Below are 22,126 nucleotides of genomic sequence, written 5' to 3' on the forward strand. Positions count from 1 at the left end.
TAGTGAGTGACTAACAATGATACAGAATAGTGAGGGAAGGTCACTAAATACGACTTTTGCTTTTTTCAGTGCCAACTCCTCTTATGCAGCATATAGACCCTGCACTAAGTTTAAAAGGGCTGCACTAGGTTTGGCACACTGCAAGCTAGACTCTTAGGGGCATATTTACAAGCCCCTATCACCTTCCTGTGACACATTAGCATCATTTTTTTATGCTAATATGGTGTTAGGAAGGCTTTTGTGCAGCGCCGTATGTACAAAGTGCCACAGCGCTCGCATTGCATCACTTTGCCCCCGCTTGTGCCACATTATGCCTGTGCCAGGCATTATGTGTGCAAGTGAGGCGCTCTGGTGCTAGGAGGCCTGCACAAATGGTGCAGTGAAATCTACAAGATTTCCCTGAGCCCTTTTTGGCATCATTTTTAACACCTGCTCAAAGCTGGCGTTAAAAAATGATGCACCCATAGAAACCTATGGGCCTTCTTGCACTTGAATTTTTTTGATGCTAGTGCAGCAAAGCGCCACAAAAGCCTAAAAAATGTTGACGCTATTGGCCTAACGACCGCCATGGTGTGCCGTATTGTAAATATGCCACACCCATGGTGAAGTTAGGTGTGGCAGGGGCGACGCAAGAAAACTGGCGCATCAGCACTGATTCACCACTCTCTTGGAAAAATGCCCTTTAATGTTTATACTCAAATTCACGTTTAAGCTGCCTGCCCCACATATGGAGCACCATGTATAATGTTTTTTTCTTTTTTCCAGCTTACATCCTCATATTGTTTTTTTACAGCTTACGGCCTTAGATTGCTGTGTATCTCAGAAAGCTGCCTCCTACTATACTCCTAAAACCCTGCATGAAAAAAAATAAATTGACTAACTTCCACTTGATTCCCTTTGACCTGATTTCTCTTCTTTGTTTCTTCAGAGTGACCCTCTTCTTACCTCCAATTTTCTGCATTCCTTCTGTTTCTGACAATAGCCTCCTCTTAGTCTCATGCCTGTTTGCCTTAGTGACTCTTATTGTAACTCTACAAAAGGCTGACACCTCATTTCATAGATGACAACCTCTCGTCTGTGAAACCCTACCTAACATTACCTAATCTCCACCAGCCTTACTATTTTACCAACCATTCACCTGACACCACATAGCCCCCCTAATAATCACACCTAACTGGCATTAATATACTTCATCAGAAAGTAACTGAAGTAAATGCATGCAATGTTTTTATTCTTGAGAGCACATGACTAATTGCAATAACTAACATATAAACACTGTGTTAACCACTAACCTTGGGTTCCAGAGTAGCGTGTTACTCACCGCAAAGAGCTTCAACATATTGCCAGGAGTAGGAAGTGCTATATAAATACAAATATAACACAACAATACAACTATATACAGCAAGAAGAAAGAATAATCCGTTAGATAATGTGAAGATAAAATGCACAGGACACCATGATTTTCCAGGAGACTTCGAAGGGAAGGCTTTGCCTAGAAACAGGTTCCATATGAAAGATAAGGAAAAAATAGTCAGACCTCTCAAATTTCCTGACCCTACCATGCAGATTTCTCACTATGCAACTACTCCTCACCCGTTCTCCTCTTGACTGCATTTCTGCCTGCCACCCCTCTCTCCAACCCTGAAATAAAGATAGCTCCCCCGCCACCTCCTTTTAGGAACCCTGATATGTTTGTTGGTGTACACATTTTACGCCCCCTCACCTTTGCTGCTCCATTGCCCTGCACACTCGGTGTAACCCCTGTGCCCCTCCATCCCTTTGTAATTAAGTTTGCACTATGAAAGGCTTTTACATACTTGCAATGAGGGTTAGATAAATATGCCTGCCCCAATAACAAGAATCATACAACTACACATACCATATGATTTTATGAATAAACTATAAAGATGTAATTCTCTGCTCTGTATAAAGATGTAGCCATATACAGTCACTTTAATACAGTGTTGTTGTTTAGTACATAGACATATACATAGACTTTAATACAGTTTTGTGTTGAAACCATTTTAATGTGTTTCAGAAAATACATCAAGGTCCCTCTTTATCTACTGGCACATGGGGGATATATTCCAACAATTAAGCTCAGATTTAGATTTTACACACTGGTTGATTGATATCCAAGATAATGTCAAGTTCCCCCTTAGTCATTCCAATCAAACATGTTTGATCCTTAGTATACATGTATACAACACATTGTGCCTTTCTTCCATCAACCCAAGTACAGAATCAAATTTGTCATCAATCCCAATCCTCCTTTTATAAAAAAATATTTTTATGGTGGAACACCTCAGATTTTGTGGTTTCAACCACTTGAAAATCTCAGGCCAATCAATGTAAAGGGTGAACCAGAATCAGCCATAAATTTTACACTTATCCCATTAATCACAACATTGCAATATGGAGGTTTTCTCTTGAAGGGTTTAGTGAGGCAACACATTCATCATTATCATACCTCATATCATACCATACATTGCATTATCAGGCAGAACAACACCACCCCTAATAGTCAATACAATATCTTTCTCAACATCATCGTGACCATTTTCCTCCACTTGAACTATGTTGAATGTGTGCGTATTGCAACACATTCTCACAAAATGACCCAATTACATGTAAAGCATAACTGAAACACAGCAGGACAGTTGTTTGCTGAAGCTAAATGTTTATGACTGCCACAGTGGTGGCCCCAGAGTTCTTTCTTCCTTCAGAAGTGTGTTCAGGTTTACATTTAAATTTACTCCACTGCCCCCTTTTTGTGTCTTTGCAGTTGTCTTTCTGCTGAAGTACATTTACCTTTTTGTTTGAAGACCTGGTTGATGTAACTGTCTGGCAGGATAGTTCCTTAAAACACATCTGAGGTCTTAATAGTCCTAGCAATGTACAAGGATGGCTCTAGATCGGGATCCTGAGTAGAAAGCAGACTGTGCTGGATTTTCTTTGTTTTTTGCACTTCGCTGATCTCAAATAATGTCATCCTTGAACTCCCGAAACTTCAGATGACATCCGATTTCCTAAAGGGTGACACAAAGTCATTTATAGGCTTGTCTTGTTGCTGGCTCCTACTCAAGAATTTGTGTCTTTCTATAGCAACATTATTTGAAGGTAGAAACATTTTGTCTAATGTTTTCATTACAGAGGCATATTCATCAACCACCTGAACAGGTGTACTGTCACACAATGCCACTTGCTGCTGGACTTGTGTGCTAGCCACATGCAATTCTAATGTATTTAAGATGGGTCTTCCTTGAAGTCCTACATTATATATCAATAGTTCTTATTGTTCTTGTTAGTACAGGTGTTGCCGTCAATGTGATCCAAGTAAGATTCAAAAGCTTTTTTACCGACTAATCCAGCCTAATAGTGGCATGCCTGGATCAGTAAACATAGGAGGTGGTGCTGATAGGCCATCAATGGCAACTCAGGCAAAGTACTCCTAAATGGCTATCAAAGTGTTAAATGCCCAAAAGACCTATGCCTATGCAGATGAAAACCTTGACCATTAAAAGATGGCCACCGCAATTGACAACATAGACTGGTGTCTAAAATTTCTGTGGTACCAAGGAGGTAATGATGGGCTTTACATATATTCAGTTAATCTATGATGAGTTAATCAATGTACCAATGTCCCAGAGCAATGTGACTGTTCAAAGATGGTGCCATTCAACTTAGTCCTTCATCTATTCCAATGTCGATACACAGACAACAAACAGTTGCCTTGTGCCCAATCTAAAATGAAGCTCACAATGCTGGTAAACGTGCATGTATTCCGGGGATAACCCAGCTGTGTTGCATGGCAAAGTAGTAAATAAATGCGGTGATATAATGCTCAACCAGACAGTGTGTGACTGGTAACATGTCCCACAAATTAGATGGTACAGCACTTTGCCCAAGCGATGACCCACAGTTTAGAGGGAAGATAACACATATTCTAAGAAGGAGAACAGAAAGTCCCTTGTTGAGGGTCCAATGACCACTCGTTGCCAATGAAAAGTATTCACCAGGACAGCTGACAGGTGAGTAAATACATCATTTTATTAGTATTCACTTTGGGAACCATACCATGACTACCACCACCACCACCACATGTCCCCCCTTCCACCCTGCATCCCGCAACTGTTACTTCCTCAACATTCTGAGCCTGACCTCATAAAGGAGGCACAAGCTTGAGGACTCTGCTCTTTGCCAAGAAGGCCAACCGAGAAAAATGACTGAAATATATGGTGCTGTTCTCAGTGTGACTAGGGTTGTGGCCATAAGTAGAGTGTGGCACTTTCTATTACAAGAAAAGTTGACTAACTAGCTCAATGGATGGCAAATCTCTCAAACGAGGAGGACTCCCAGATTTAGTAGAAGAACCCAGTCCAAATGAAGATATGTTGGGAGAAAGGAGGAGTCTAGAGTAAAACAAACCATTTGAGTTGTGAAGAATGTAGCCAAGAGATGGGAGGTCAGACTTTCAAAGAGATAACTGGTTCCAACACAACAAATTAGAACCCTCCCACCCCCACTGGTGACTCGGAGACTGAGAAGGCAGCAAAGGAGTGATGGTGGCAGGGCTGCCTATTTGATTGTCTACCAGTTATGGTACTCCCCTATTCTCCCCCAGTGCTGATAATCAGAAATCATATTGTGGAGCCTAATGTTCTGTTTATTCATAGAGCGATACACTGTCTCATTAGAGCAACTAGAGATGCCATGGCTTATGATTTAATAGCAAAGTATAAACATGTTTGGCTCATGCATGCATTTAGACTGTAGGAACAGCGCTAAGGCATATTGAGAATCATGGGTTCTGATTTTTGCTCTTTTACAAGTGATCTTAACATAAAGGTATAGATTTATTTGTGTTATGTAGAAAACAATAGGGGGAAGATAATGCACTTTTTCAAGCGTCCATGGGACACCTTGAAAGTCACCTTGTATGTGTCAGAAGAAAGCTATTCTTCAAATAAAGTGATGGCCCTGAGATTTGAGAATTTAACATTTTTGCATGGGATGTAAGTGTCTAGGAGATAAGGTTAAATTGGTTGTCATTATCTAGATACTCATTAGGCAGAAACCAGATTTCATCCAATTACGTGGAGACATGTAATCAGCAATAATTACTCCTTTATTGGAAAAGGCAAATACATGCAGATAGAACATGCTAGCTACGCAACTGCATTATGTGAAATTGTGATACTTGTTAACAAATCTGCTTCATTCATGATTGAGAAGGGGTGGGTGGACAAAGAGTGATGTTATGCTTCTTTCCCTCTCCCATTTGGAATGGGAAAATGATTGTGACGGCATATGTCCTTTAGAGGCTACAGAAACTGTTCCTGTATCTGTAGGGTATTTACTGCTACCATTGGCTGGAGTTATAGTTATTGAAGGGGCTGAGGTTAATTTGGTCAAGAATGATGATGCTGATAGATTTGGTGTTGACTGGGGTTGTTATGCTAGTTTAAAAATTGCATGCCAGCCTTCGGATTTGTAGATGTCCGAAGGTACTTGCTTGATACTGATCAGCAACACTCCAATGATTCTAAAGCACATGCCTCATATTTCAGTCTGGACTCCTTTGTTGACCTACATGGTAGTTGGCCACGGCTTCTTGATATGCAATACCTAGGACAATCTCTGCTTGCTCAACAATAAGAGGGCAAAGTGAGAACAGGAAGCCTGAGGTGTAGGAAATCCAAAATTAGAAAACAGTAAGCTATCTTGCTGGTGCCATAAACATATTGACAAGTAGAAAGGTTAAGACCTAATTTAACGTGAAAGATATAATATACGGTCCTCAGAAGTCAAGCCAAATCTAAAGTAGTGGGAAACAAATCATATGAGAATCACAGGGTTGGGTTCTTGGAAGAGGAACTATTCTGATTAGAAAAAGCTTACATAGTGGAGCGACTCCAAAGAATCTGAGAATCACAAGGCCAGGGCCTTAGAAGAGGACTTATTATTTATAAGCAAAATAAAACAAAGGAAAGTAACCCCAAACCATCTGAGAATCACAGGGCCATGCGCTTGGAAGAGGAATCATTCATATTAGAAAGAACACACATAGTGGAGCAACTCCTGAGTCTCAGGGGTGTCTAGCAGTTAGAAATGTGGCATAGCATAGCACAACGGAGGGTGACACAAGGTCACGTTATTTCAGCTCTCAGAGGTGGCTCAGTAACATGGGTTATAAAGTTTCCAAATAGTTGCCTGGCTCAGCAGTTGGGAAGAAGAGAGGTGATAGATAAAGGAGAGTAAAAACAGGTCTGGTTGAACACCACATTGGAAACATTACTATCAATCAGACCTTCGGTGGCCATTTTCAGATGTTGTAAGATACCCAAGTTGACATTACTGCAGAGGAGATGGAGCAATTTGAAAGGGCACTTATCCACCCTAGGCTGTGTGAAGATCACATGGTAATGTGTAAAAACCTAAGAAAGATAAGAGAGTTGCCATGACCATATGCCAATTACAGGAGGGAAAACATTGGGCTTGAAGAGGTTCACTGCTGATCGGTTTAAGACGTTCAATAATAAGATGACACATCACATGTTGAATATGTTTCTCTGAAGTAAAGACGGAATGTCACTTGCAAGTTAATCTGAGATAGGCCACTATTACCCTTATATACAAAGCAAGCATGCAAAGAACTGAATGGAGGCCTTATTGTTGTATGTCCTTACTAAATACTAGCAAAGATCATAGTTAATCATCTCCTCAAGGATGTTGACAGACATATACACCCAGACAAATCTCAATTTATTCCCAGCAGCTCCACGAGAGTGAAATTTCAGAATATGTATAATAGCTTGGTCTAGGTCCTTACAAGCTACAGCCTCTGAAACTCTTTTTTTATCAGTGGATGCCAAAAAGGAAACACATTCATTGGAATGGTCTTTTATGTGTAGAATACTGAAGGAGATGTGCTTTAGCCGCATTACCTAAACTGGATCAAGTTGTTATACACATAGCTACAGACATGGATTAGGATTATTAGGACTATGTCCTACTTGTTTCCTCTCAGACGAAGTACACGGTGAACCTGTCACCTTTCCCTGCTGTTTGCCTTAGCCTCAAAGTTTTTAGACCACTGGGCCAGCAATATCTAATTAATCCAGGACTCCAAATAGCATACAAATTTGAATAATAGGAAAATCTGCTATGCAGATAGCATCGTCCTATATGTGGCAGACCCACAGAACAAAAGAATCATGCTGCTTTTACATCTCTACGGTCTACGTTATGTATTCCAGATTCAGGATCCACTTAAGAATGTTAGTCCTAATTCTCATTAAACAATTGATTACCATGTTCAATGTTCAACTGTTCCTTTCCGACAACAGAGCGTCAAATCAGACAACCTGGAAAAAGGGTTACAAGGGTTATTGACAACTTTTATCAGCACAATGTGGTCGACATATTAAAGTGCTTCGTTGAAGGCACACACCATGGAGGAAACGGCCACTATCCTTTATGGGTTCAGTTGCGTGATTAGGAATGATTACACTCCTGAAATTTCTTTACATACTGCATAGCATTTGAGTCTGGACCTCAGAGAATTAAAAAAAAAAAAAATCCAACATAATCCTAAAGACAATGCGTGGGACGGCGTGGGACAGAGAGTGTGCAGAAACTCCCTCCAGACATTGTGCAGGAGTGTATATGAGGGTGACATTTCACTGCCTCATGTTGGGTAATTACTACTGGGCCTCCCAACTGACTGCCGTAAATTGATTGACCTTTGTCCCACAAGGGCAACTCTCATTATGATTGACAGACACACAATGGATGACAAGGTATAGTTGCACACACTATATGGAAGTTAATCCCTCAATATACTACCAGAATGCTTGGCTGCAGTCATTTGGACGTGGGGGCAGCCATTGCAATGACTGAATAGAAGCGCAGAATTTCCAGCAAAACTTCCTTCTTGGTTGGTGGCAAGCTGAACATTTTTGAAGAGGCTCAACATGTGTAATATGACTTGTATGTGCATTTTAATGTTACATATGTTGACGTGTGTGTTTTAACAATAAATATTAATACGAAGCTTACATATATTGTGTGATTAAGCTGCTTAGAAAATGTGTTTAACGTAGAAAAATAATGCACGCATTTGAAATGTGCCCACGGAGAGTGGTTACCAATATATACTAAGACTAATGAAATTGCTTATTAATGTTGAAATGTTATGCAATCTGTTTTAATTTTGTAGTAGTATATCATAATTAAGGTTACATGTTAAGAGTTTGCTTTATATTGATAAAGGCCTAACTTAGCAAGGGCTTTGGCCTAGCTTCCTAGCCTCATGTTTTTGAATCCTGTTCCTAACTTGTTTAATGCTGTTTTTCCTGAAGGACACGAAGCTGTACTTTTCCAGAAGCTATGTGTTTGTAACCGTAGTAGAATTCTTTCTCATGTGAACCAGTTTTCTAGAAGGCGATGTTCTTGCTAAATGCAATAGTGTAATTCGTAACAGGTACAAGGTTAACCGTACTAGGAGAAGACAATGAAGACACTGACTGGAGTACGAACTGCAACATTTGTTACCTGACATTCCAGCCGTGGAAGACGTCAATAAAATGGACCAATCCGTGACATGGGAACTATGAACTGTTGAAAGTTCTAGTAAGGTGTTTGCAAATTATTGGACAGAGATACCATAGCACCAAATTTTATCCAATAGGGAATTAAGGAATAGTTTGACAGTTTTAATTTAACCGCTCTGCACAAGAAGAAGGGTGTCCATTCCCTTTTCGTCATCCTTCAGAGGCTTTTCTTCAGCCACTTTTCCATTATTCTTCCAGCGTTTGTCCTGATACTTTGAACCATCCTCTACCCCATTCTTGCCCGATGCTAACTTCTCCTCTATCTGAGGGAAGTGATGATTCCCCAGCTATGTTTCCTTATGCGTCGTGAAAGAGACTTAGCTTTGCCTTAATGCTAAAGACTTTGCCCCGTCCTATCTCTGCCTGATGGATCGACTGATGTCCTGAGGACGAAGACTGATGCTGCTTGCTGATCTGTTGGATTGCTAACTATCCAATGCAAATTGTGATTGTATGTTTGCCTTTTCTTTCTAGGTACCAACTGCTAATTTGATAGAGGCCTTAGTTCAGATGTTTTCCAAATTTGTGTTACTAAATTGTTTTGCATGAATCCCAACATGCTAATTTGAGATTAGTGAGGTTTTCACTGGGAGCATACGCAAATAGACAAATTACTGAGTTCTTGCTTTGTTGATTCATGTATTAATGAGACTCTGCTAAACTGATTCATGTTAATGGTGTGCATCATAATCTCAACGTATACAATCCATGCATTGATTCTAATGTGGTTTATTGCTAATGAGATTAACCTACATGATATCAGATTGTTAACAATAGGGAAAGAAATGTTCTAACTCCTAATTAAATTGGTGTGGTTATTCATGACTGAAAGGTCATGGTGTGTTCGATTATTGACTTTCTATTGACTGTTTATTGATTATTGATTGGTTATTACTAAATGTTCACTGACTTATTGATTGATGTTGGTGAGAGGGTATTTTGTGCTGTGAAGTCTTCAAACGCAGTCCATAGGTTCATCGACCTGATTGTGTCCCCTTGTAAGTTTACTTATTAAGGCTCCGATGCGCTAACAGTTTTGGTAGCAAAGGATGGTTTGGCCCTTTGGGGCCCCAGTACGAAAGATCACGATTTGGTAGAGTTGATGGTGCGATAAGCAACAGTTCTTTGATAGCAGTGCGGATGAGGTCACAGTGTTGTAGAGTTGATGTTTAGTCTTTGAAGCCCCAGTGTGATAATTAACAGTTTTGATGCGGATGAGTTTGGCCCTTGAAACGTTTGGTGGTAGGCAAGGTGTACCGAATAAATTGGGTTTTGTAATTTTTAAATGATGCAAATTGGAGAGAGGATGTCTCCCTAAATCCTAAATGACTTTCCTGGAATCTCAGAGCTTGCTGAAAGAAGTTTGAGTATGTTCTCGGCGTTCTAGTGACAGTGTGAATAAAGTAGGTTTTGCGCTTGCACAGATTATGCAAATTGCAGATGAATTGTGAGGTTTGTGAGAATTTAGGCCAGATGATGTTTTAGTAGGAGTGGGCCTACTCCGCAGTATGAGAGTAGGGAAGTCGTCAAACTTCATGTGAGTGTGGCACATTGTGCTAAAAAATTGTCCACGTGATTGTTGATGATGTACCATCCCTGCGTGGTCTAAGACTCAGAAGTATATTGCTAAGTGTATGAGACACTTGGTTTATGTTGTAATTTGTGCGGTTTAATAGGTTGATAGTGAAGTCGACGAGTCGAGTTTGAGTCAAAAGTGAGTGATTGAAAACTTCGATGGAGATTTGGTGAGTTCTAAAGTGCACTAGAATAATAATCCATTGACAAGTCGAGAGTAGAATTTGCAGGTCACATTTTACTTGCGAGTGCGGGATCTGAGAAGGAGAGAGTAGCGGCCGAGGCTAAGCGGAACCTCTGTAAAGTACTGAAGCGATTGTGTTACCTTTCCTGTAGTAAACCGACAAATTTGAGTTTTGATATTGGTTGGTGCTCGCAATATATGGCATTAGTTTTGCATGAATTGAGAGCGGGAAGACAAGCCGCAAGACTTGGGATAGGTTGGTTAGTGAGAAGGGTCGCGCACGGATTGGCAGCCGTCCGTGAGAGGCAATTGGTTGAGAAGGTAGGCGAAGAGAATTCCTGGAATAAAAGTCACTTCCTGATTTGATTGTAAACAAAAATAAAGACGAAAACATGACATTTTTCAAGGCTTTTAAGAGTGCCTTAAGGGGAGATGCATATATTACCGCAAGTGTAGGAGAAGTTATGCCGCCAAAGGGTACACCGGCTTACATTGTAATGGAGGAGAAGGGTGTCGCGCCATGTCTTTGGCTAAAGCAATGGTGCAAAGCGACTGAGAAAAGTGGGAGCTTACTGTTTCCTGAAAATGGAAAGGTATAATTTGAGGATTTTGGAGAATTTACAGATGGTGCTATATGATCTGAAGCCACCTCCGAGACCAGCACAGTTTGAGGCATTAGCAATCTGGGAGATAATGGCAAGACAGCAATAGCAACAGAAATTTGAGAGGAGAATGAAGAGAGCAGAAAAGACACTAGCGGAGGCTAGATGGGATAGTGCACAGAGAGTTTGGAGAAGAGAGACATTAGAAGGAGTTAAGCTGTTTCCAGCGATAACCCCAGTGGTTGAAGGAAAAGGAAAGAAAGCTACCCATAAAACAAACAAAAGTCCTTCCAGAGGTAAGGAGGTTAGAAAGCCCTTGACAGAGGGAGATGACTCAGATGATGATGGGTTCCTTACTCAGTTATTGAATGATCATCCACAGCCATATGTGGCAGATGGAAATGGTCCGAGTACCAGTACATGTCCTACAGGCTTGATACAAGACAAGACGACAGTGAGTCAGACACAGGTTAGTCCTGTCCCGACACAAGTTCCGATGCAGAGTAGTTTTGGTGTGCCCACCACACAGATGATGCAACCTCAGTTCCAACCGTCACACGTTCAGAGGATGTACCCTGACGTACCCATTCTAGAAAATGCCACCAATCTGATGGTGCCGACAGAACAGACATATCCGAGGCCAAGGTTGATTCAGACTGAACCAACTCCACTTTTAATGCCTCAGGAGCAGCCACAAACAATGCCGAGATACACTTCAGTCACAGGATCGCAGTCAGACATGCCACCAATGATGAATCAGAATATGGGAGTTAATCTTCCACAGATTTTGGGAAATAAACAGACACCAGATGCTATATCTTTGCCTATTACGGTTGGTCCACCTGTACCATTGTATGTGCAGGCGAAGCCTAGTGTATGCGATCAAGGGGTAATGACAGAAAATACAACAGGAGGAGGGTTTGCAGAAAACACCAGAGGGATGATTCCTGGGGAATAGACATTAGAAGGATCAAGGTCCCTTTTAGATTTTAGTCCGATTGAGGTTCCTCCAGGTGCCATGAGATAGTTGAGTTCGATATTACTGACACCGCAGACTTCGAATGCAAATGCACCACAGACGCCTTTAGTACAGGCTGGAAACATTTAATTGCAAGGTTTAACAGCACAACAGCTGACCGACTGGTTAGACAAACTCAATACTCCACAGACTGCTCCTGTAGCAGCAGGGAGAGCAGAAGGAGAAGAATATCTAAACTACGTGAGACTGGGAATGGAAGCAGGTGAACTCATTGAAGGGAACAGGGGTGTACACAGGCTAGAGTCATACACTAAAGGAGAGTTGCAGGGTGATCGGAAGTTGAAAAGGAAGAGAATAGCAAATCGAAGGTACGCAGGTCCTGAATGGACGTATGCAACTACAACTGAATGGCAATGAGAATTTTTGTCTTTTTGTTTTGATCGAGAAGTCCCAGGTCAATACTTTAGCACCTGAATTTGGCTGAAGGGACTGAGTTGATGAAATAATCTGAGCTAGCATACAGCTAGAGAAAAGATACTGAGAATTTTCACCGGATGAGACACTGAGAACCCAAAATTGACTTTTGAAAACCAATTGTGACAAGCTGCTAATCGACTTGACAAGGGATCCTGGAAGTGAGATTGAAGGCTGTAAATAATTGCTGAACAGAACATTTGCTTGTTTTGACTTTGCTGCATTCTTAGTCCTTTGCTTAAGGACCATCTTTGTGGTTGTTCAAATAACCATCTTCCACTTTCAGATTCGTTACAGATCATGACTAATACTAGGCAGGAGAATAGAGGGAGTAGGCGTTGTAAATGCTTGGGTATTTGTTTAGGCATTGTGTGTGTGATCTTGGTTGTGGTTGTGATTGTGAGTATGGCACTGATGGATAAAAGTGAGACTAACGATGCTTCAGTTCCTGAAACTACTACTGCACTAACAGCTTTAGAGAGATTTGAACTGGATGAGAGATACTTACATGAGGGTACTAATGCAAACGGGGACTTTCTTCTAATGTTTTCTATCGCTTGCTGAGTGATTATGTTGATACGATTGATGGTAAAAATTGTTTTGTGTGCACACAGATTCCTACTTCTGTGCAAGAAGGAGTCACTTATCATAGTTTGCCACTCACATATGGGATAAGTTGTAGTCTGTTACTAACAAGGTTTTATAATCAGGAGGAAATTCAGTACTTCTATTCCAATCAGGATCTAGTGTTTTCTTATGTGCCTATCATAGAAGATTTGAGTGATGTAGCTAGATATTTTGGTATAAAGTTAGTTAAAGGTTTCTTTGAGCCGATATTAGAAATTAGTACATCTTATGCACACCGAAATAATTTGGCATGCTTGCTTACACCCGTAGAGAAGAGCTTTTTAGATCATACTGATGACAGAAGGAGAGCATTAAAAGGAAACTAGAACAAGGATTACAGCAGCGAGCTTTTGTGAATAATGAAGCTTATAGTGCAATAAGAGAGCAGGGGAAATTAGCTTTAGATGCATTACACATAGGGAAGCTTTGCATATCTAGGGCAAAATCATACTATGACAATGTGTTTGTGGGAATAAGTGAATGTAGGCATGTGTTTTTGTTCCAGAGTAAATGGGCTTTTATGTTAAAGGATCCAGCGATTCCAGGGATCTACTATATAGGTGGTCTTAATGCTTATTACCTTCTTCCAAAGGGATGGTATGGGACATGTTATTTGGGGATAATTTTCCCAAAGATTTACCAACTCGATGACTTAAAGAAGTTTCCAAGATTGTCTGAATCACATTGTACTAGACAGAAGAGAGAGACAGCTGCTGGTGTAGTGGGAGATATATTTGGGACGATAATTCCTTCAGTGGGAGTTATTTTGAACTCAATAAAGATTTGAAAGTTGTCTACTATTGTGGATAACAGGCTGACAAATTTCTCAGGAGCTATACTCCTGATGGATACTGAACTTGCTGCGGAGAGGGCTATGACTGTTCTAAACAGGCTTGCTTTAGATATTCTTTTAGCGAAAAATGGCAGAGTTTGTAAAATGCTTAATGAGCGTCATTGTTGTGCGTTTATTCCTGACAATAGTAATGAGATTAGGAGCATGCTTTCTAATTTGACTAATGCAAGTACAGACATGAAGGAATTGAAAGAACCTGATGTTTAGGAAAAGGTTGGAAAAGGTTTTGCTTCAGTGGGAAATTGGTTTAGTAGCATTTGGCATGGGATATTGTCTAAAATAATACAGGGGATATTGATTGTTTCGGCTTGTATATTTGGAATATGGGTGACTTGTAAAATTTGCAAAAGAATAAAAACTAGAAGGGCGAAAAATGATAAGAGGAGGGAAGAAAAGAAAGGGAAAGATTGTTTAAAGAAAAATCAAAGGGGAAACCAAAACGTGAAGAAATTGAAATTACATAATTTTAACTGATGTAAAATTTGTGGGGGAAGATCTTGTGTGATGACAAGAGTCATCAGAGGAGGGATTGTTGACGCGTGTGTTTTAACAATAAATATTAATACAAAGCTTACATATATTGTGTGATTAAGCTGCTTAGAAAATGTCTTTAACGTAGAAAAATAATGCACGCATTTGAAATGTGCCCACGGAGAGTGGTTACCAATATATGCGAAGACTAATGGAATTGCTTATTAATGTTGAAATGTTATGCAATCTGTTTTAATTTTGTAGTAGTATATCATAATTAAGGTTACATGTTAAGAGTTTGCTTTCTATTAATAAAGGCCTAACTAAGCAAGGGCGTTGGCCTAGCTGCCTAGCCTCATGTTTTAATTGTGTTCCTAACTTGTTTAATGCTGTTTTTCCTGAAGGACACGAAGCTGTACTTTTCCAGAAGCTATGTGTTTGTAACCGTAGTCGAATTCTTTCTCATGTTAACCAGCTTGCTAGAAGGTGATGTTCTTGCTAAATGCAACAGTGTAATTCGTAACAGGTGCAAGGTTAACCGTACTAGGAGAAGACAATGAAGACAGTGACTGGAGTACAAACTGCAACATTTGTTACCTGACATTCCAACCGTTGGAGACGTCAATAATATGGACCAATCCGTGACATGGGAACTGTGAACTGTCGAAAGTTCTAGTAAGGTGTTTGCAAATTTTTGGACAGAGATACCGTTGCACCAAATTTTATCCAATAGGGAATTAAGGAATAGTTTGACAGTTTTAATTTAACCGCTCTGCACAAGAAGAAGGGTGTCCATTCCCTTTTCGTCATCCTTCAGAGGCTTTTCTTCAGCCACTTTTCCATTATTCTTCCAGCGTTTGTCCTGATACTTTAAACCATCCTCTACCCCATTCTTGCCCGATGCTAACTTCTCCTCTATCTGAGGGAAGTGATCATTCCCTAGCTATGTTACCTTATGCGTCTTGAAAGAGACTTTGCTTTGCCTTAATGCTAAAGACTTTTCCCTGTCCTATCTCTGCCTGATGGATCGACTGATGTGCTGAGGACGAAGACTGACGCTGCTTGCTGATCTGTTGGATTGGTAACTATCCAATGCAAATTGTGATTGTCTGTTTGCCTTCTCTTTCTAGGTACAAACTGCTAATTTGATAGAGGCCTTAGTTCATATGTTTTCCAAATTTGTGTTACTAAATTTTTTTGCATGAAGCCCAACATGCTAATTTGAGATTAGTGAGGTTTTCACTTGGAGCAGACGCAAATAGACAAATTACTGAGTTCTTGCTTTGTTGATTCATGTATTAATGAGACTCTGCTAAGCTGATTCATATTAATGGTGTGCATCATAATCTGAACGTATACAATCCATGCATTGATTCTAATGTGGTTTATTGCTAATGAGATTAACCTACATGACATTAGATTGTTAACAATAGGGAAATAAATGTTCTAACTCCTAATTAAATTGGTGTGGTTAATTCATGACTGAAAGGTCATGGTGTGTTTGATTATTGACTTTCTATTGACTGTTTATTGATAATTGATTGGTTATTACTAATTGTTCACTGACTAATTGATTGATGTTGGTAAGAGGGTATTTCGTGCTGGGAAGTCTCCAAACGCGGTCCAAAGGTTCATCGACCTGATTGCGTACCCTTGTAAGTTTACTTATTAAGCCTCCATTGCGCTAACACATACAATACCGGCCTGTTTGTGTGCTAACATGATCAATGTGTGTGTGTTTAAAATGCGGGAGTGTGTGGTGCAAGTGCAGAGCCTAGAAAGCCGACTAACTTGTAGAATAAATGTGTTGTTTGTTGTCATACTTTTCTTAAACTCCCACTAACAAAGCAGAAAAGGAAAATCTTTACTCTCTGGCGCACAAACTGTTCATGAAAGCAACAGGTAAATTATGGCTACAAGGAGGGATGACAATGTGTGTTCCATTTTGTAGGAAGGAGGCAGAAAGGTAGCAGAATGTTTCTGTGTATAACTGTATTTTGAACAAGAAGCATTTTTCAGTATCCTGTTTGACAATCAGGAGCCGATAATGAGCTGACCCCTTCTCGCTCCATGGGTCACTATGTATAGGAAATGTCAGGTGTGCTGCGGATACAAACATTCTGACCACAGCGGCTCCTTTAACAGTTGGAGCGTGTAGCCTCTAAGGCTTTGCGCTGCACCATGAATGACTGCTTGTTGTTATAGAGTCTTCCTGCATCCTTACCTGTTTCCTCTTCCTGCTTGGGTGTTCCCCAGTGGTGCACTCAGTCTCCTGTGCTAATTTGGTTCTTACCAGGGGCGGCTCATCCGTTACGGCAGAGGAGCATCGCCCCCTCCACCAGCAGCAGCAGCAGCTGCAAGCCCTTTGTAAGAAAACAATAAAAAACTTAGTTTATTATTGTTTTCTTGTAAATGGGCAGGGCTACGGGGGTGACGAGCAGTGAGGGGGGTCACTGCTCCTCAGAGCGCATTTGTGTTTGCCGGCCGTCTTGGACCGGCCAAACACACAAGTGCAGTAGGCTCTCTCCAGTCCAGCAACACAGTTGCCAGGCTGGAGAGAGCTTGCACAGGCTCTCAGTCTTCCTGGGAGTGCCCTGGTTGGGCACTTCCAGACAATCCTGACGCTGCTCTGAGCAGCGTCAGGATTGGCTGCAGGGCAGGCTGGAAGTCTGTGCCTGCAGCCTGCAACGGAGGACCAGAGCAGCGAGGCGGTGACTGAAGGTAAGTGTTTTTTTTATTTTTATTAAATTAAGGGTTAATTTCCCCCCCCCTGTCCGCCGCCCCACCCCTTTCATGCCCTGCAAACCACAACTCATCCTTACTTGTCAGCGTTCTGCTTCCTGCTCCAGCTGAGTGCCTGAATTTGTCATGCCTCACTTTTCCTGATTGTGCTTCCGGTTCCTTGATGTCCTACTTTTCTGACACGTGGCATCCTCGGTCTCTTAAAGACTGGTGGAATTCGGCAGGTTACATTGGGCTCTAGTACGTTGTTTTCACGCAGATTCTCAAGACTTTCTGAAAGGACAACAAAAGTATTTATCAGCACTAATCTCCTCACTTGCAGTAGTGCGCTTAGAACTATTATTTGTTTGGAATTACTTATCTGATGTATGGATGAGGACCCTTGATAACCCACTGTAATTTATGTTCTGTTTGTGCTTGAATTTGGTAAAAGAGGTTGTCATTGGGCCTGAAAAGGCAAGGTATAAAAATGTTTACTCCTGATTAATAATTGTGAAAGACTGACAAGTGTTACTGGAGAAATACGTTTAAATGTAATTGTTACAATGGCATCATTATTTCCGAAAATATATGAATTGTTTCTGCACTACATGTTGTGTAGATGGAAGGAACAAATAGTGGATGGACTTTGCTGACAAGCTTAGGTAGGTAATAGAGAAATTAGGTGACTGAACAGATGTATTCTCATATATTCTTCACTTTTATTGTTGAGTAATAAAATGTGCATATGCAGCTTGTTTTGCAGATATTAGTTGTTGGAAAGTGGATTATTGGTAAGGGCAGGTAAGTACCTACACTTGACAATAGGCCACAACCCTCCACTGGGTCCAATCAAGGGCTCAATAAATTAATCCCAGCTGAACCCTTGGTAGCTTGGCAACAAGCAGTTAGGCTTATTTTAGGGGACAGGTGTGTAAAGCATTTAATAATCACAAAACTGTAAGTAAGTAAAACACAAAACACAATAAAAATTCAAAACAAATTTATAAAAATGTATTATATTTATATCTTTAAAATGACACCAAAACGACAAAAATCCAATAAAGGGAACTAGGGATATGAAGGGTTATTTGCAACAAGGAAATCAGCCTTGTGTTTACTAATCCAGTTAAGTGCCAAAGCCTCTTCCACCTAACTGTTAATCATATTCCGAAGCCTAGGAGTGGGGTCTATGTCAATGCACCTATAACTATTAGTGTCAGAAAGTTGTTTAAGACATTCTGGGGGTCATTCTGACTTTGGCGGGCGGCACCGCCCGCCAAAGTAACCCCGTCGGAAGACCGCTCCGCGGTCAAAAGACCGCGAGGGTCATTCCGACTTTCCCGCTGGGCGTGCGGGCGACCGCCAAAAGGGCACCCGTCGGCCCAGCGGGAAAGACCCTGCAACAAGGAAGCCGGCTCCGAATGGAGCCGGCGGAGTTGCAGGGGTGCGACGGGTGCAGTGGCACCCGTCGCGATTTTCACTGTCTGCAGAGCAGACAGTGAAAATCTTTATGGGGCCCTGTTAGGGGGCCCCTGCACTGCCCATGCCAGTGGCATGGGCAGTGCAGGGGCCCCCAGGGGCCCCACGACACCCGTTCCCGCCATCCTGTTTCTGGCGGTGAAAACCGCCAGAAACAGGGTGGCGGGAAGGGAGTCGGAATCCCCATGGCGCCGCTGCAAGCGCCTGGCCCAGGATTCCCTGGGCCAGGGGAAAACCGGCGGGAAACCGCCGGTTCCCCTTTTCTGACCGCGGCTTTACTGCCGCGGTCAGAATGGCCCTGGAAGCACCACCAGCCTGTTGGCGGTGCTTCTGTGGTCCCCGGCCCTAGCGGTCATGGACCGCCAGGGTCGGAATGACCCCCTCTGACCCTCATTACGACCCTGGCGGCCGGTGATAAAGTGGCGGTAATACCACCAACGGGCTGGCGGTAACTACTGCCAAATTATGACCATGGTGCGAAGATCTCCGAAAGACAGCCAATGTACCACACCAACCGCCAGGGCAGAAACAACAGTCACCACGGCTTTAGCCGCCTACAGCAAGGCGGAAGTCAAAGTTCCGCCCACCATATTATGACTAAACAATCTGCCACCTTTCCTGGGGTGGTACCAACGCCATCAAAAGCCTGGCGGAAACACATTACAGAAGTGAAAGGACTCATCATTGGAGACACAGGGAAGAACCACGCCACCATGGAACCTGAACTGCAAGTATTTCCGATGATCTTCTACGTTATGCTCCACCATAAACACCAACGCCGGCGAAGATGACAACAGTGAGTACAGCCACCTAGCACATAAGGGAGGGGGGGGGGTAAAATGACAGTGTCACACACACGCACCACACACACCCCAGACATACACACCATACACACAACCAGCTGTACCAATAAACAATTTATCCCCGTAAATTGGCTGAATAATGCAAGGACAAGAGCAATTGACTAAAGTGATTGTAATAAGATCAACACAAAATTAATAATGCAATTTGCCAATGTAGCAGATATGTACAAATGTATAAAAAAGGGACACTGCCCAGTTCTCAGTTCACAGGGACCACATGGCCACAGGGCAAAGTCCAAGGCCCCACTCGTTACCTGCACCAATACGGAGAGAACACTGCAGGGGCATCAGTTGGCAAATAGGCAGGCACCTGGGGGGGCACCTCAGCCGGATGCAGAAAGAAGACCACAGGTTCTGGAGGGGGCAACATGCCCTGTGCTTGGTCCTGGGGAGTGCAAGGCCACAGTCTGTCAAGTGGGTGTCTTCCCACTGGTTCTGAAGGGGGCCACATGCCCTGTGCATGGTCCTGGGGAGTGCAAGGCCACAGTCTTTTGATTGGGTGTCTTTCCCACTGGTTCTGGAGGGGGCAACATGCCCATTGCTCTGTCCTGGGGAGTGCAATGCCACAGTCTCTCAAGTGGGTGACTTGCCCACTGGTTCTGGAGGGGACAGGCAGGACAGCAGCCCATGGAGGCTGGATCACATGGCGTCCGCCGGCGGTGACGGCTGCACTGTGGTGTTGGTGGTAGTCGTGAGAGGCTCCTGCTCAGCCCCTGCACCCTGTGATGGCTGCACTGTGGTGGTGGTAGAGGGAGCCTCCTGCTCAGCCCCTGCATCCTGTAATGGCTGCACTGTGGTGGTGGTGGTGGTAGTGGGAGCCTCAAGCTCAGTCCCTGCACCCTGTGATGGCTGCACTGTGTTGGTGGAGGTGGTAGTGGGAGGCTCCTACTCAGCCCCTGCACTCACTGATGGCTGGCAGTGGGGGCTCTGTGACAGCTGCTGATGCAGGCTCTTTCCCCTTCTTGCTTGCTGGTGCAGGCTCCTTCCCCTTCTTGCTTGCTGGTGCAGGCTCCTTCCCCTTTCTGCTGGCTGGTGCAGGCTCCTTCCCCTTTCTGCTGGCTGGTGCAGGCTCCTTCCCCTTTCTGTTGGCTGGTGCAGGCTCCTTCCAATTTCTGCTGCCTGGTGCAGGCTCCTTCCCCTTCAGTATTTGTGGGCTGGAATCCTTTCCACCATAAGTAGGTGCTGATAGAACTGGGCCCATGGACTGTTTGGCTGAGGTGCTTGGCTGGGTTCTCGATACCCTGCCATACGTGCAGGACAGGGGTGGAGGGGTAGGGAAGAGGTCAATGGTGGAAAGGAAAAGCTTTTTAGGGACATTGGGGCAGGAAGAGGGAGAAGTAATGGGAGTGGAGGATGAGGGAGTGGTTGTTGGAGGTGTTTGTCTGCTGGATTTGGGTGCAGGTGCATGGATTGTATGCTGTTGTGAGGTGGATGGCTGTTGGGTGTCTGAGTGCTTGTGTTTGTGTACCTTAGGGGGGACAGACACGGTGGGAAAGGACACAGGGGACATGTGCATGGATGTTGTGGAGGTGTCTGCCAGTGAGGTGTGTGTTCTGCTTGGTGTGGTGAAGATGCTGGTAGTGGATATTGATGTAGTGCATGCAGGTGTGAGTGTGGAGGTAACTGGTTGAGAGGTGGAGGAGGAGGAGGGGGAGACAATGGAGGCTGTGGATGTTGTAGAGTCTGCAAATGGTTGGTGTTTGTGTGAGTGCCTGTGGGATGATGTGTAGTGCTTGTGTTTGCCTGTGCCACTCTTGGGTGTTGTCCTGTGTGCATGCTCGTCTGGCTGTGTGCTTGGGATGGGTTGGGGTTGAGGAGAATGGGACTGGGAAGTAGAAGTTGGAGGGGGGACGGTAGAAACAGGGACAATGGCTGCCATCAGAGAGGAGGCCAGAGCCTGAATCGATCTCTGTTGGGCCGCCAATCCAGTGTGAATGCCCTCCAGGAATGCATTAGTTTGTTGCATCTGGGCTGCCGGCCTCTGGATGGCATTCACAATGGTTGATTGCCCTACAGAGATGGATCTCAGGAGGTCAATAGCCTCCTCACTCAGGGCAGCAGGGCTCACTGGGGCAGGGCTTGAGGTGCTTAGGGCAAAGGAGATGCCCACCCTCCTGGGTGAGTGGGCACAGAAAACTCATTGAGGGGCTGCTGGGAGGGCGGTGCTAGTACGGGGTGGCAGCTGTACCCATTAGCTGGGGTGTTCACAGAGGTGTCTGCCACCACCAGGGAGCTCCCACCCGAGGAGGTATCAGAGTCTGTATTGCCCCATCCAGTCTCCGCCGTGGTGCTCCCTTACCCTCCGTCCCACTGGTGCCCTCAGCATCGGTGGACTCTGCCTCCAGGGTCCTGTGGGATGCAGCTCTCTCCATCACCGGTGCCTCTGCTCCTCCGCCAGATGACGCTAATACACATAAGGACAGGATGACAAACCAAGAAAGGGGGGAAGACAGACAAAGGATACACTGGGTCAGTGACAGCACCAACACCACTGCTGGCGAACACAGCACCCTCACACAAACGGTACAGGCCTACGCACTGTACATTGCACTACCAGTGATATTGCTAGCCACCAAGGCATGAGGAGGAGCACACACTGCCAACTGCAGCACACCTGGGACCCATGCAGCCCTGGCCAATCGTGAATGCTAACAAGCTAGGTAGGCAGTATTTTCCCTTC

The sequence above is a fragment of the Pleurodeles waltl genome, chromosome 1_1 (genome assembly GCF_031143425.1).
Source record: "Pleurodeles waltl isolate 20211129_DDA chromosome 1_1, aPleWal1.hap1.20221129, whole genome shotgun sequence".
In the NCBI taxonomy this organism is placed as follows: Eukaryota; Metazoa; Chordata; class Amphibia; order Caudata; family Salamandridae; genus Pleurodeles; species Pleurodeles waltl.